The sequence below is a fragment of the Hibiscus syriacus genome, unplaced genomic scaffold, assembly GCF_006381635.1.
Source record: "Hibiscus syriacus cultivar Baekdansim isolate YM2019G1 unplaced genomic scaffold, ASM638163v2 tig00002237_pilon, whole genome shotgun sequence".
Lineage (NCBI taxonomy): Eukaryota > Viridiplantae > Streptophyta > Magnoliopsida > Malvales > Malvaceae > Hibiscus > Hibiscus syriacus.
This window is the reverse complement of record NW_024061918.1, coordinates 13,220,305-13,235,820: the sequence shown is the minus strand read 5'-3', so window position 1 is coordinate 13,235,820 and position 15,516 is coordinate 13,220,305. Positions and strand designations below refer to the sequence as shown.

General features: G+C 38.4%; 1 pseudogene; it reads right to left on the bottom strand.

The window, feature by feature from the left end:
* The window catches only part of LOC120140917, a 57,177-nt pseudogene that overhangs the window by 2,503 nt on the left and 39,158 nt on the right, over positions 1-15,516 (bottom strand).

Here is a 15,516-nt window from a genome sequence, read left to right as displayed (position 1 = left end):
GAGTTGAAATTCGAGCTCTCCGCCGTTCAAAAATTTGAACCGATCGTTGTAAGTATCTCGAAATTGCTCAAAATAATTTTTGGAAATTTTCCGTAATTGTTAGACCCCCGGAGGTGGTCTCACGTGCCACACGCGCCGCCGCAAGGAGAGTGAGCAGCTGGAAAACCGATTTGACCGGTTTTGAACCGATTTTGACTGGTTTGATCGGTTTCAACAGGTTCGAACCGGTCTGACCCGGTCTGACTGGTCTGACATGACCCGACCCGACCGTTGACCGTGACCGTTGACCTCATTTGACCAAAACTTAAAATGGCTTTGACTGACCATTAAACGACCGTTAATCTTTTCCGAGTATACCTATTTTGATAGTTTCTGACGTCTCGAATCCGTTTCTGAAGTCCGTTTTGTCAAATTCGAACCCGAAGGCCTCCAAATCGACGGTCAAAGTGGTTGACTTTGACTTTGACCAAGAATTTAAATTTTTGAAAAGTCATACTTTATTTTTTTCGACGTCCTGATTCTGATTCCGCAATCCGTTTGACCAAATTCAGACTCGAAATCCTCCAAATTGATAGTCAAACCCTGAAAATACTTATATACTTAAGAATTTTAGCTTTGAACAATTAAGTAAGATTTGGGGCTGATAAATTATTATTGTTTGAACGTACAAGAGATTCTCCGGATCGTTCGACAGCTCGACCCAGCTCTTCTAGATCAGTTAAACCATGTGTGCCAGTATTCACCCGTAAGACCCGTAAATTTTATGATTTTAGAGATTTATTTATGTTACCCATAAGTAATATAGGGTTATTATAAAATAGGTTCGAAAACTGTAGCAGAGCGTGGTGAAACCAGTAATCAGTAGATCTACTATTTGAACCTATTATCGAGGTATGTTCCCTAATTATTATTGAACTGTTTTATTGGTTTTAATATGAGGTACACTGAGTTCTTTGGTTATTGTTTTATTGATGCACCAATTTAATGTGATGATTTATGGAATTTGTGACACGGTGCAATTGAACTTTTGGATTGAATTACAATAGTATAGCTCTGATCAAGCTAATAAACAGAATGGGCCTAATAAACAGAATGGGCCTAATGTGACTCTTGGGGCCCCAAGATACATTAGGTTGGCTTCCCTTGCTGTGTGCTTAGGGTAAGCTATATGGACTTGGACTTACGGGCCTAAGGATACAAGCTCTAAAGCTTATCCTTAGGATGGCTTTCTTTTTGTTGTGTGCTTAAAGTAAACTATATGGAAAATAGTTTTGGGAACTACTGATGGTGTACAAGAAAAGGGTTTAAACTATGATTTTCAAAAGTTAAACTCTTTTATGAATTTATGAGATTTACTGGACTATGATTTGTTTAATGTACCTATTGTGATTTTAAGGTAATATTGGGACACACTGAGCCTAGCTCACCTTTTGAAAATGTTTTTCCCTTTTCAGATACTGTTGGTAAATATCTCGGTTCGAGCACTTGGAGGATCAACATATCTCTTAAAGTATATCTGATTGTAATGTTTTATCTTGCTAGTTGACTTTATTTTGGTGACATGGATCTTATTTTAAAGTATCGTATTTTAGGATGATGACACTTTTACTATTACTGTTCGGTTTATTGTGATTTTGATTTTGAAGACCTGTTTTAAATTAATTTATTACTTATTGGTATTATATTTACAAGTTGGGTTTTGATAGTATAATTTCATGTCATTTATAATGTCATTTTACAATGATTGAATAACGGTTTCAGAAAATGTCTTTAAGAATCATGTATGTGATCCACTAGACTTAGTCGAAATACATAGGCCGGGTCTAGGGGGTTACATTTATTGGTATCAGAGCTTTTGGTTTTAACCCTCGGACTGTGTATGAGTCCATATTGAAAATACGGTTTTGAAATATTTTACAAAACAAGTTACAAATGCCATGGCACAAAATTATTAAGATTTTTAAATTGTGTTCGAGACTCCAAGTGCTTATATAACCCTAAGTTTTATCTTCTGTAGTAAACTTGAGATCCATCAAAATGAGTGCTAGACGTGGTCGTCGAACTAGCCGGGGACGAGGTCGAGTGGCTAGATTTGCAGATCCGATTGATGAGATACGGATAGATCCCCCACCTCCGATAGGTGATCCTGCTCCTACGACCCCAACAAATCTGCCTCCTGCCGCTAGTATTGGCATGACTAGACCGATCATAGGAGCGACCGATATTGAGTCAGAGTCTACCGGAGTTGCTTTGGATGAGAATTTTGGTAGACAATTTATGCAGTTGATACAGGGAGCAATCAGAGCTATTGGTGTTGTATCAGAGGTTCCTATTTCGCAGACTTTGATTGCCAATGGAGTTAGAACTTTTGGGGGACAGATTGGTGGAGCTCCTACTGAAGCTGAGGATTGGCTCCAGGATACAGAGAGACGCATGGATTAGTTGGGTTTAGACTCAACTAAGAGATATCAGGGTGATGTGGTGATGTTAGATGGCAATGCCTACACTTGGTGGGAGTCAGTGACCAGTAGTGTTCCTACCGATCGTTTGACCTGGAATTTCTTTAAGGATCGCTTTCGGAGTCATTTTCTAGGAGAGCGCTACTTAGCTTAGAGACGTCAGCAGTTTCAAGAACTGGTTCAGGGAGACATGACTGTTTCTGAGTATGAGATTGAGTTCTTGAAGTTGCTGAAGTATGGATTCAGTATGGTACCTACTGAGAGAGATCGATGTCGTAAATTTGCCCTTGGACTCAGATACGAGCTGCGTAGGTAAGTTGTAACCCATCAGGATGAGATATTTGATGTGCTGGTGGGTAGAGCCAAAGATGCTGAAGAGGTGGAGGTTTTAGCTTCTGGTAGAGAGCATGTTGAACAGGAACGATCTAAGAAATTTTCAGGCCCGATGGAGTCATCAGCACAATTCGGGAAAAGGACTCGTACTTTAGTCCCTCAGAGAAGCAATACACGTTTCAGGCCTGCAGCATCCTCTCCGTTAGTTGGCAGTTGAGGCGGTTCCTCATCGTATTATCATGGGTTCCTCTGTTAGTTTTGTGGTAAACAACACACAGGAGAGTGTCGTAAGAAGATGGGTCTTTGCTATCAGTGTGGATCTAGTGGTCATTTTCGGAGGGATTGTCCTCAGCTAGCTTCGTTTGAGCAGACCGCTACTCAGACTCCTATGTGTTCTTAGACTACAGTACAGACTCCAATTAGAGATCGTAGCCAAGTAAAGGCTCGTGGTTCAGCCTCCAGGACTGACAGTAGAGCCCGATCTCAGTAAAATAGAGGGCCAACAGTTTCTGAGGCTAGACAACCAGCTTTGGTTTATGCCACTAGACGTCGGGATGACAGAGATGAGCCTGAGGTTATTGCAGGTACATTTACTATTTATTCTATCCCATACTTTGCATTACTGGATAATGGCTCCACTCACTCCTATGTATCGAGCTCGGTATCTCGAAACCTTCAGATTCCGATCGAGAACACTGAAAATACTGTTACGAGTCCAGTAGGACAAGCGGTATTAGTGAATAAAGTATTTAGGCGTTGTCCTCTCGAGGTTCAGGGAGAAATTTTTCTCGCTGATCTTATGGAACTTCCTTTAGAGGACTTCGATCTAATTCTTTGGATGGATTGGTTGAATAAACACAAGGTAAATCTGGATTGTGAATACAAGCGGGCTACTCTAAAGACTTCAGATGGTCGGACTGTTGTGTTAATTGGTGAACGGCGTGGCTATCTCTCCAATATAGTTTCAGCGATGGAAATTGATCGTATGATCCGGAAGGGGTATGAGACTTTCATTGCTTGTATTTTGAACACTAAAGGTTCATTGTTCACGATCGAAGAGATCCGTACAGTTAACGAGTTTCCTGATGTCTTTCCAGAGGAGTTGCCTGGTTTACCTCATGATAGAGAGGTAGAGTTCTAGATAGAGACTTATCTGGGATCTGCACCTATTTCTATGGCACCGTATCGCATGGCTCCAAAAGAAATTAAGGAGTTGAAGGTCCAATTGCAAGAATTATTCGATCGAGGATTTATTCGGCATAGTACTTCACCATGGGGAGCTCCAGTTCTGTTCGTGAAAAAGAAGGATGGGTCGCTAAGATTATGTATTGACTATCGGAAGTTGAATCAGATGACGGTAAAGAATAAATATCCACTACCCATGATTGATGACTTATTTGGTCAGTTGCGAGGAGCTACTGTATTCTCTAAGATTGATCTTCGTTTGGGGTATTATCAATTGAAAGTTAAAGGATCTGATGTTGCAAAGACGTCCATTCGCACTAGATATGGTCATTATGAATTCTTAGTGATGCCTTTTGGTTTGATAAATGCTCCTGCAGCTTTCATGGATTTGATGAATCGGGTGTTCCGACCATATTTGGATCAATTTGTGGTGGTCTTTATTGATGATATTCTGATCTATTCTCGTACTGAGGCAGAGTATGACGAGCATTTGAAGATCGTTCTGCGGACTTTGAGAGAGCATCGTCTATATGCCAAACTAAGCAAGTGTGAATTTTGGCTTCAAGAAGTGTCGTTTCTGGGGCATATTATTTCTGCGCGAGGTATTCAGGTCGATCCAAGCAAGATCGAGGCTATTGTGAATTGGAAATGACCCAAGAATATCTCTAAAATTCGCAGTTTCTTGGGCTTGGCTGGTTATTATCGATGTTTTGTTGAGGGCTTCTCGATCATTGCTTCTCCTTTGACAAAGTTGTTAAGGAAGAATGTGTCGTTTGACTGGGGTGAGGCACAACAGGAGAGCTTTGAGAAATTAAAGGCGGTATTGACTCAAGCACCAGTGTTGATTTAACCATAGTCCGGGAAGGATTTTACAGTGTATAGTGATGCGTCACACTCAGGACTCGACTGTGTTCTAATGCAGGAAGGTAAGGTAGTGGCTTATGCATCTCGTCAGCTGCGACCGCATGAGTGTAATTATCCTACTCATGATTTGGAGTTAGCAGCAGTGATTTTTTCCTTAAAGATTTGGAGACACTATCTTTATGGAGAGAAGTGTTACATTTTCACTGATCATAAGAGTTTAAAGTATCTTCTGACCCAGAAGGAGATTAATTTGAGACAGCGACACTGGCTAGAGCTTCTAAAGGATTATGATTGTGTGATTGATTATCACCCTGGTAAAGCTAATATTGTAGCGGATGCTTTGAGTCGAAAGGCGGTAACAGAGTTGAGATCTTTAATGGCAAGGATGAATTTATATGACGATGGCACTCTGTTAGCAGAATTACAAGTTAAGCCGACCTTGGTTGATGAGATCAAAGCTAAGCAGCCCCTTGATAGCTCCTTGCTTTCCATCTTTGAGCAAGTAGAGCAAGGGACAAGCTCAGATTACGCCCTTGATCAGGAAGAAGTTTTATGCTTCAAAGGTCGGTATTGTGTGCCTGATGATGCTGAGTTGAGGCAGACTATCCTTACAGAGGCTCATAGTAGTCCATATGCTATGCACCCCGGTGGAGATAAGATGTATCAGAATTTGAGAGAGAGGTATCATTGGGTCGGCATGAAGAATGACATCTCTAATTTTGTGGCGAGGTGTTTGACTTGTCAGCAAGTTAAGGCGGAACATCAACATCCATCAGGTTTGTTACAAACTATCAAGATTCCTGAATAGAAATGGGAGCGTATTACTATGGATTTGTTACTGGTTTACCTATGACTCCTTCGAAAAAGGACTCAATTTGGGTGATTGTTGACAGACTTACAAAGTCAGCTCACTTCATTCCTGTACGGGTAAATTATATGTTGGACAAGTTGGCGAGGTTGTATATTTCAGAGATTGTTAGATTGCATGGTGTTCCGTTATCTATCATTTCAGATCGAGATCCAAGATTTACTTCGATATTTTGGAAGGCGCTTCATACGGCTTTGGGTACGAGATTGGATTATAGTACCTCCTTCCACCCACAAACTGATGGTCAATCTGATAGAGTAATTCAGATTCTGGAGGATAAGTTACGGGGTTGTGTAATTGATTTTCATGGTAGCTGGGAGAACTTTTTGCCTTTGGCTGAATTCGCTTATAATAACAGTTACCAGACCAGCATTCGTATGGCACCCTATGAAGCACTCTATGGGCGTAGGTGTCGCACCCCAATTTGTTGGACTGAGTTGCGTGATAGGAAGACTTTGGGACCTGAGTTAGTGCGGGAGACGGAAGACACAGTCAGATTGATCCGTGACCGTCTGAAAGAGGCATTTGATAGGCAGAAAGCTTATGCAGATCAAAGGAGGAAGGATATACAGTTTGACGTTGAAGATCAGGTTTTTCTCAAGGTATCTCCATGGAAGAAAGTATTGAGATTTGGACATAAGGGTAAACTGAGTCCGCGATTTATTGGGCCGTATCGTATTCTGAAGAAAGTTGGACCTGTTACTTATCAGCTTGAGTTGCCTTCCCATCTTAGTCCGTATTCATGATGTTTTTTATGTGTCTATGTTAAGGCGATACCGTCCAGATCCAGATCACATCATTCAAGTTGATGAGGTAGAGCTGAGACCTGATTTGTCATATGAGGAGGAGCCCATCCAGATCTTAGAAAGAGATGAGCGAGTTCTTCGGAATATGCGTATTCCAATGGTCAAAGTTCAATGGAGTAACCGAGGCCCCTCAGAAGCTACTTGGGAGACATTGGAGTCAATGGAGGCTCAGTTTCCTCAACTATTCTTATAAGGTAAATTTCGAGGATGAAATTTCTTGTAGAGGGGGAGAATTGTAACAACCCGAATATTTACAAAATAGTATTTAATTGAAATTAGAGGTTAATTGTGAAAATTTGCAAAAATTTGGGGACTAAATTGAAAGATTTTAAAACTTAGAGCTTGTTTTAGAGTTAAAGAAAATTCAGGGACTAAGCTCTGAATTTACCCAGAAAATTTAGGTAGGTTTGGGGTTATATGTTATATACGTGTGGTTTCTGTTTCAAAAACAGAAAACCACACTCCCAAATTCCTTTCCCCCTACGTCGGTTTTCGACTTAGATCCCGACGCCGTCCGAATTCCGATCGTCGTTTTCAAACCACCGTTGTGTTCATCATCGAGCGAGAAACAAACCCTTCAAATTAATTGAAGCGAAACGCTACCAAACGTCGGGAATTTCCAGTCAAAGTCTCGACGTTTTATTTAGCTCGATCGCCGGGGAAAATCTCAAATTCATCACCGATCGTTGCTCCGTTTACGACACCTCCTGCACCATCGTGCTCCTTGTGTCGTTGCGAGTCCGCGGTGTCAACCTTGTTCGCCGTCAACAGCGGTGCGTGAGGAGGTGGAGCAGTCAAAGATTCGGCCGAGTTGAAATTCGAGCTCTCCGCCGTTCAAAAATTTGAACCGATCGTTGTAAGTATCTCGAAATCGCTCAAAATAATTTTTGGAAATTTTTCCGTAATTTTTAGACCCCGGAGGGGGTCTCACGTGCCACACGCGCCACCGTAGGGAGAGTGAGCAGCTGGAAAACCGGTTTGACCGGTCTGACCCGACCCGACCAACCGTTGGCCCGACCCGACCATTGACCGTTGACCTTTGACCATTGACCGTGACCGTTGACCTCCTTTGACCAAAACTTAAAATGGATTTGATCGACCATTAAACGACTGTTAATCTTTTCCGAGTATATATATTCTGATAGTTTTCGACGTCCCGAATCCGTTTACGAAGTCTGTTTCGTCAAATTCGAACCCGAAGGCCTCCAAATTGATGGTCAAAGTGGTTGACTTTAACATTGACCAAGAATTTAAATTTTTGAAAAGTCATACTTTATGTTTTTCGACGTCCTTATTCTGATTCCGCAATCCGTTTGACCAAATTCAGACTCGAAATCCTCCAAATTGATAGTCAAACCCTGAAAATACTTATATACTTAAGAATTTTAGCTTTGAACAATTAAGTAAGATTTGGGGCTGATAAATTATTATTGTTTGAAGGTACAAGAGATTCTCCGGATCGTTCGACAGCTTGACCCAACTCTTCTAGATCAGTTAAACCACGTGTGCCAGTATTCACCCGTAAAACCCGTAAATTTATGATTTTAGAGATTTATTTATGTTACCCATAAGTAATATAGGGTTATTATAAAATAGGTTCGAAAACTGTAGCAGAGCGTGGTGAAACCAACAATCAGTAGATCTACTATTTGAACCTATTATCGAGGTGTGTTCCCTAATTATTACTGAATTGTTTTATTGTTTTAATATGAGGTACACTGAGTTCTTTGGTTACTGTTTTATTGATGCACCAATTTAATGTGATGATTTATGAAATTTGTGACACGGTGCAATTGAACTTTTGGATTGAATTAAAATAGTATAGCTCTGATCAAGCTAATAAACAGAATGGGCCTAATGTGACTCTTGGGGCCCCAAGATACATTAGGTTGGCTTCCCTTGCTGTGTGCTTAGGGTAAGCTATATGGACTTGGACTTACGGGCCTAAGGATACAGGCTCTAAAGCTTATCCTTAGGTTGGCTTTCTTTTTGCTGTGTGCTTAAAGTAAGCTATATGGAAAATAGTTTTGGGAACTACTGATGGTGTACAAGAAAAGGGTTTAAACTATGATTTTCAAAAGTTAAACTCTTTTATGAATTTATGAGATTTACTAGACTATGATTTGTTTAATGTACCTATTGTGATTTTAAGGTAATATTGGGACACACTGAGCCTAGCTCACCTTTCGAAAATGTTTTTCCCCTTTCAGATAATGTTGGTTAGATATCTCGGTTCGAGCACTTGGAGGATCAACATATCTCTTGAAGTATATCTGATTGTAATGTTTTATCTTGCTAGTTGACTTTATTTTGGTGACATGGACCTTATTTTAAAGTATCGTACTTTAGGATGATGACACTTTTACTATTACTGTTCAGTTTATTGTGATTTTGATTTTGAAGACCTGTTTTAAATTAATTTATTACTTATTGGTATTATATATTTACAAGTTGGGTTTTGATAGTATAATTTCATGTCATTTATAATGTGATTTTACAATGATTGAATAACGGTTTCAGAAAATGTCTTTAAGAATCATGTATGTGATCCACTAGACTTAGTCGAAACGTATAGGCCGGGTCTAGGGGGTTACAGGAGATATCTCAATTAGGGTATATCCAGAGATGGACCGAGGGAAGCAACTCCCTCTGAAACATTTTAAAGTATCATATGTTATAAAAAATTTATTTATATTTTCTACTGATAATTATTTTCGTCCTTTAAAAGTTTATAAATTTGCATCTCTCTAATATTTTAAAAATCGTCACCCTAAAATAAAATCATTCATCTGCTATGGTGATATCTACTCATGGTTCTCAGGTCCCACTTCAACCCGACGCTATCACATACTTCAATCTCGACAACCCCACCTCCTATAAACAAAGATACTCAGAATTCAGAACATGTAGGGATAGCAACACTTCCCTTGACCACTTCTCGTACGTATTGGGTTCCATTGAAAACATTTTAAAAAATGCAAAAGGGAAACAACCATCACCATAAAGCACTAAGAATCCATGTGTTTAAACATGGGGGAACCACCAAAATCAACTAAAACTCAAAAAGGGTATCCACCAAAATGGTTAATTATTTCGAACCTATATTCTCCAGCTCGAACTTAGCCTTCAAAAACGACGTTGGCGACTTTTTCCCTCTCTTCCCAACTGAGAAGTCGATCACCGGAGGTGCCACAGCTGCAGCCGTTGATATAGGCTTCGGAGAGAGCGCCATAGTGACTGAACCAACCGATCCATATTTCCTTGGTCTTCCCCTCTTCTTCTTCAGTGGCATCCCCGCCACCACAACAGTTTGAAGAACTGGTTGCGACGCCGGTTGTGTAGGAATCTACGACGGAGCTGATCCAGGATTCGTGCTAGGATTTTGGGTCAAGTTTTCAGACCTTGGAGCTATATGGTAGTCTGAAGGAGCATCAGATCCTACCACCGTTACCCCAGTAGTGGAAGTAGTAGTTGGTGTCTGTGGTATTATGTCCGATATAGATGATGTTGAGCTGTAGATTATATCTTGGCGTTGAGATACTATGAGTTGTTTTGAGTGTGTTTCAGTCTTTTGACTATAACTTTGGCTACGGGTGTCAGAATCGCGCATAAGATCTCAATCCGGAAAGCTCTTTTCGATGCGCACTTTATGCCTTTTTTCGACTTCAAATTCTATCGTTTTCTCCTCCGAATCACTAGATTTAGATTTTTTTTATTTATGGTAATATTTTGATTATCAATTAGGAAGTTATTTTAAATTCGATTTTGGCCAAATTTTTTACAGATTGCTTATTTTATTTTGAATTTTAATTTAGTGTGTTTTTTAGAATTTTGCTATTTTTGGTAAAATTCTGATAAACAAAATTTTTGGCTATAACAGTCCGGCTTATGGATTGATTTTGGATTGTTTTTGATTTTATAATATTTTATGACTTTTTTCTCTGGTTTTTGGATGAATTTTCTCTTGTGAATCATCTGTTGGAACTAGCCTGCAAGATAATCATTATTCTGTCTGGCGTCATATTAGTAGTATTAATAACAACTTCTCTTGACCAAAGAACAATTCTACCCAAGAAACATACCACTTTTTCTAACATGTTCTTAATCACATTCAATGTTTCTAATCTCTTATTTACTTTTTTGACAAGTCAAATATACTAATAAACATCAGTAAAAACTCATATTCTAACATATCATTCAAAAACCCATTTTCTTCAATCTCAAATATCCATTCATCTCTTAGTTTTGATCTTATTTAATCCTTCCTTAATCTTCTATAATACTCAATGTTTCAAAAACCAACCAAAAACGAAAGAAGAAATGATACGATCCAAACTAGCTCCAACTTTCTCCATGACTTGATCACACCATGAATGTTATTCAAAGCTGATTCTAAGGGAGTTCTTTCTTACTTTATAATTTATTATCTTCTATATGCATCACTTAATGTTATAAGTATGTTTTTTCTCCTTAAACTATGCTTGAATAATCATATGTTATCATTCACTTGCATACTATGTGATTTTCATGCATAACATATGTTTCCACATCTTCACTTAGCTTTATATGATGTTTTACATATGTTTTAGATTCATTTATTATGCTTGCATATCATTTACATATCATGGCAACATGTATTCATTTATTCATTAACTCATGTCATGTTATTCTCACTCATGTTATGTTTACATTAGCTCACTAGCTTTAAATCCATGTTTTATTAGCTCATTTGCATTCATTTCAGAACCTAAGTCTTATGCATTAGCTCATATGTTATATCATTATGTACTTAGCTCATGACATGAATTCATAGCTCACAAGATCATATTCATGCACGGCAGCAAGGTAATTAAATCATACAAGCTCAATGTCATTAATTTGCCTTATTTTCTTTGCACATGTAGGTACATCAATGGGAAACACATATTATGGAAGCTTGGTGGACTTTTTGGCATCAATATGCAGCTCAAAATTAGCTCACAAACATCATGACAACTCATGAAACACAATGAGAATCTCAACTCAGCAGAAGGAGCTCAAGGCTAGCTAATCTCAGCTAGTTGGACTATTTGAAGACAAGTTATTGAAAGTGACATCAAATGTAGCTGAACATAACTGAATGTGCTGCTAGAAAGCTTGGGAGATCATGGCTAAGAACATCCTTTACAACAAGACCTTGCATTGCTAGCTAGCTATACATATGCAAGCTTGAAGATAACTCAACTCATGCCCAGGGCTGCTGCACATGCTTGGTCTTCATCCTATCCATAAGGCTACACCACAAGCCTTCTACAGAACCATGTGCATGCCTTGTGACCATCCAAGCCATGTGCTATGCATGTGCCCCTTTGTAGGCGCCAAGATGAATGGCTACATAACCATTCGACCAAGCATAATATTTCCTCCACATTGGCGCCAACTTGAAAGGAATCAAGTACTATTCGGCCATAAGACATGCCCCTCCATTCAACCAAACCATCACCTATGTTTTCATGTTATTTATTTAATTAATTATGTCATTTTAGAGGGACAAAAGGGCTGGCCGAACCACCATGTATCCATTCGGCCAAGTCCCGTCAAAAACTATAAATTGGCTAGACCTGTTCATTTGTAAACACACATTTCTTATAATTTAAAGTGAGATTATTCTCTTTTTATTAAGTCCTTGTGCCTTTTATCAACTTATCAAGTAATTTAATTACTTGTGGCATTAATCCCTTTCCCTTGATACTTGTGGTTCCTATCTCCCTATAGATAGTGGGTCTAGTACCCCTTAGAAAGATTTGCAAGGCTGGGTCTTTTCTCTATATAGCACTGGTTCTTCCTTGGTCATTTTTAAGATACTATCCTCACCAACCATCCTTTTTTTCATCACCCATACTATATCCATAACAACATACTTCCGCTACCATTTCTCATAACATAAATAGCCTACCATTTCACCTTTACATTTACCACCAAACCATCTATTTGAGCTATTCACTTATGCATGTTGTTTTTCTTCCTTCCTAGATCTACAATCAATTAAAAAGGTAGGAGTACCTTACATCAAGCGGTATTCAGAGCTTTGGTGGAAGAAGCAACGTGCAACAACAACAACAAAATTATAAAAAGAAGTGCAAGTGAAAGAAATCAAAAATCAGTAAAGAAAATTGCAAGCACTCAAAAGAATAAAACAAAAAGAAGAAAAAGAAAAGAAAATCAAGCAAAGTTGAAAAGCACACAACAACAAGCTCATCACCAAGCCATTCAAGTAAGGCTCTAAAATTGATTGCGGTGATAGAAAGGTTGTGAGTGACTTTGTGTAAGTAACCACTTTATTCTCTTCTTTCTTATTTCTAAGCCACCCTTTTCATTATAATTTGCTTTCCATTCCTACTAACCCTTTTGCAGCCGACGTACAACAAGTAAACTTTACTTGGTACAATTTTGAGTAAAGTTACTTAGAACTTGAGATAAAGAGATTGAGAGGAAAAAGGCCTGAGCGTGGGAGACTAGAAGAGGACTAGTAAAAGCCTTGAAGTCCTAGAGTGAAAACACGAGCAGATTGAGTGACATTCAAGTTTCCTTAGAGTGAACTCACAAGATTTTGTGAGAGCATTGTTTGGTAAAGTCCTATACACATTTTCTTTTTCTTATTTTGCTAACATGTCTCTTCCATCCAACACATTTGTAGTTAAAAAGGACTTTGAACATTCAAAGTCAAGAAGATGAACAAAGAGAGAATATCTTCCATACAAAATGTCATGTGGAAGATAACGTCTGTGTAGTGATCATTGATGGAAGGAGCTGTACAAATGTAGCCAACACTCACATGGTGGAGAAATTGGGCCTAAAGACTTCCAAACATCCTCATCCTTACAAACTTTAGTGGCTTAATGATGCGGGGGAAGCAAAGGTAACCAAACAAGTCGTTCCTTTCTCCATTGGAAGATACAAGGATGAAGTTCTTTATTATGTAGTGCCCATGAGTGCAAGCCACATTATATTAGGACGGCCTTCGCAATTTGACAAGAAGGCTACTCATGATGGATTTTCCAATGAGTATTCCTTCCAACATCAAGGAAGGAAAATCATATTGGCACCTATGCTTCCAAGTAAAGTCCATGAATGCCAAGTGACCCTTAAGTCATGTATAGAGGAATGGGATAAAACTAAAGCCATAAAGAAAGCTGAAAGAGAAGTTTTTCAAGAACAATAAGTAGAACAAGTGGAAAATCATATTGATATGAGAAACATTGGAGTTGATGAGTGTAGAAAAGAAATAGAGAATGGAGAACAAGATTCACCTAACAATTCTTTCCCTCCAATTATTTCTTTTGCCTTGCAGGATATTCCAAGAAACATATCTTTTCAAGCTAAAGATTCAAGAAACATGTCTTTTGAAGAATCAATAGGTGTGACTTTTGGTGATCCACAAGACATGTCCTTTGAGGTTCCCACAGTCATGTCTCTAGAAGTTCAAAAAGATGTGTCAATTGAAGTACCAAGAGTTGAAATCGTTGAGGCTCCAAGTACATTACAACTATTGAAAATAATTCAGCAACCAATGAAGATTTCCATCATTAAGCAACCAACGCCCATTAAACATTCGCCCTGGTTTGCTAATTCTATTCATTTTATTATTAGTTTTTCATTTTATAACTTTGATTCATTTTGCAACAATTTGATTAGTATAAGTGATGTTATCCAATCAATTTATGATGGCAACATCATTTTTCGTTTTAGGTTTGATTGATGTATCAAATTCATCCACTACGATGGTGTGAAGCAAGCATTGTCCACCTTTTAAATGTCATCGTCTGGAAGAGCACAAAGCTTAAAGTTGTTGACTTTATCCACTTGCTTGAACGAGATCAAAAGTCAAATTTCTACACCAACCATCATGATGATTCAAGGAGTAAGAGTGAAAAGATACAATGTTTTGAAAGGATACAACCTTTGGAGTACAAGAAACAATTTTTGAATCAAAGGACATGTGATGGTTTCCAAACATTGTGTCCTCCCGCTAAAGGATGTGAAGTTACCAAATTTGAAGCTAAGTAGTTGAACAATTCGTATGAATCCTCTATTAGAGGAAAGTATAAGGATTTAATCCTTCGTACATCAAGAATGTCTTCAATGAGAAACTACTTCGATTTGAGGACAAATCGCCTAAAAGAAGAATAGGATGATACCATCCAAACTAGCTCCAACTTTCTCCATGACTTGATCACACAATGGATGTTATTCAAAGCTGATTCTAAGGGAGTTCTTCCTTACTTTATCCTTTATTATCTTCTATATGCATCACTTAATGTTATAAGCATGCTTTTGCTCCTTAAACTATGCTTGAATAATCACATGTTATCATTCACTTGCATACTATATGATTTTCATGCTTAACATATGTTTCCACATCTTTACTTAACTTAATATTATGTTTTACATATGTTTTAGATTCATTTATTATGCTTGCATATCATTTACATATCATGGCAGCATGTATTCATTTATTCATTAACTCATGTCATGTTATTCTAGCTCATGTTGTGTTTACATTAGCTCACTAGCTTTAAATCCATGTTTTATTAGCTCATTTGCATTCATTTCAGCACCTAAGTCTTATACATTAGCTTACTTATGTTATATCATTATGTACTTAGCTCATGACATGCATTCATAGCTCATAAGATCATATTCATGCACGTCAATAAGGTAATTAAATGATACAAGCTCAATGCCTTTGATTTACCTTGTTTTCTTTGCACATGTAGGTACATCAATGCGTAACACATATTATGGTAGCTTGGTGGACTATTTGTCATCAATATGCAGCTCATAATTAGCTCACAAACATCATGGTAGCTCGTGGAACACAATGGGAAGCTCAACTCAGCTAAAGGAGCTCAAGGCTAGCTAATCTAAGCTAGTTGGACTATTTGAAGACAAGTTGTTGAAAGTGACATCAAATGTAGCTGAACATAGCTAAATGTGCTTCTAGGAAGCTTGGGAGATCATG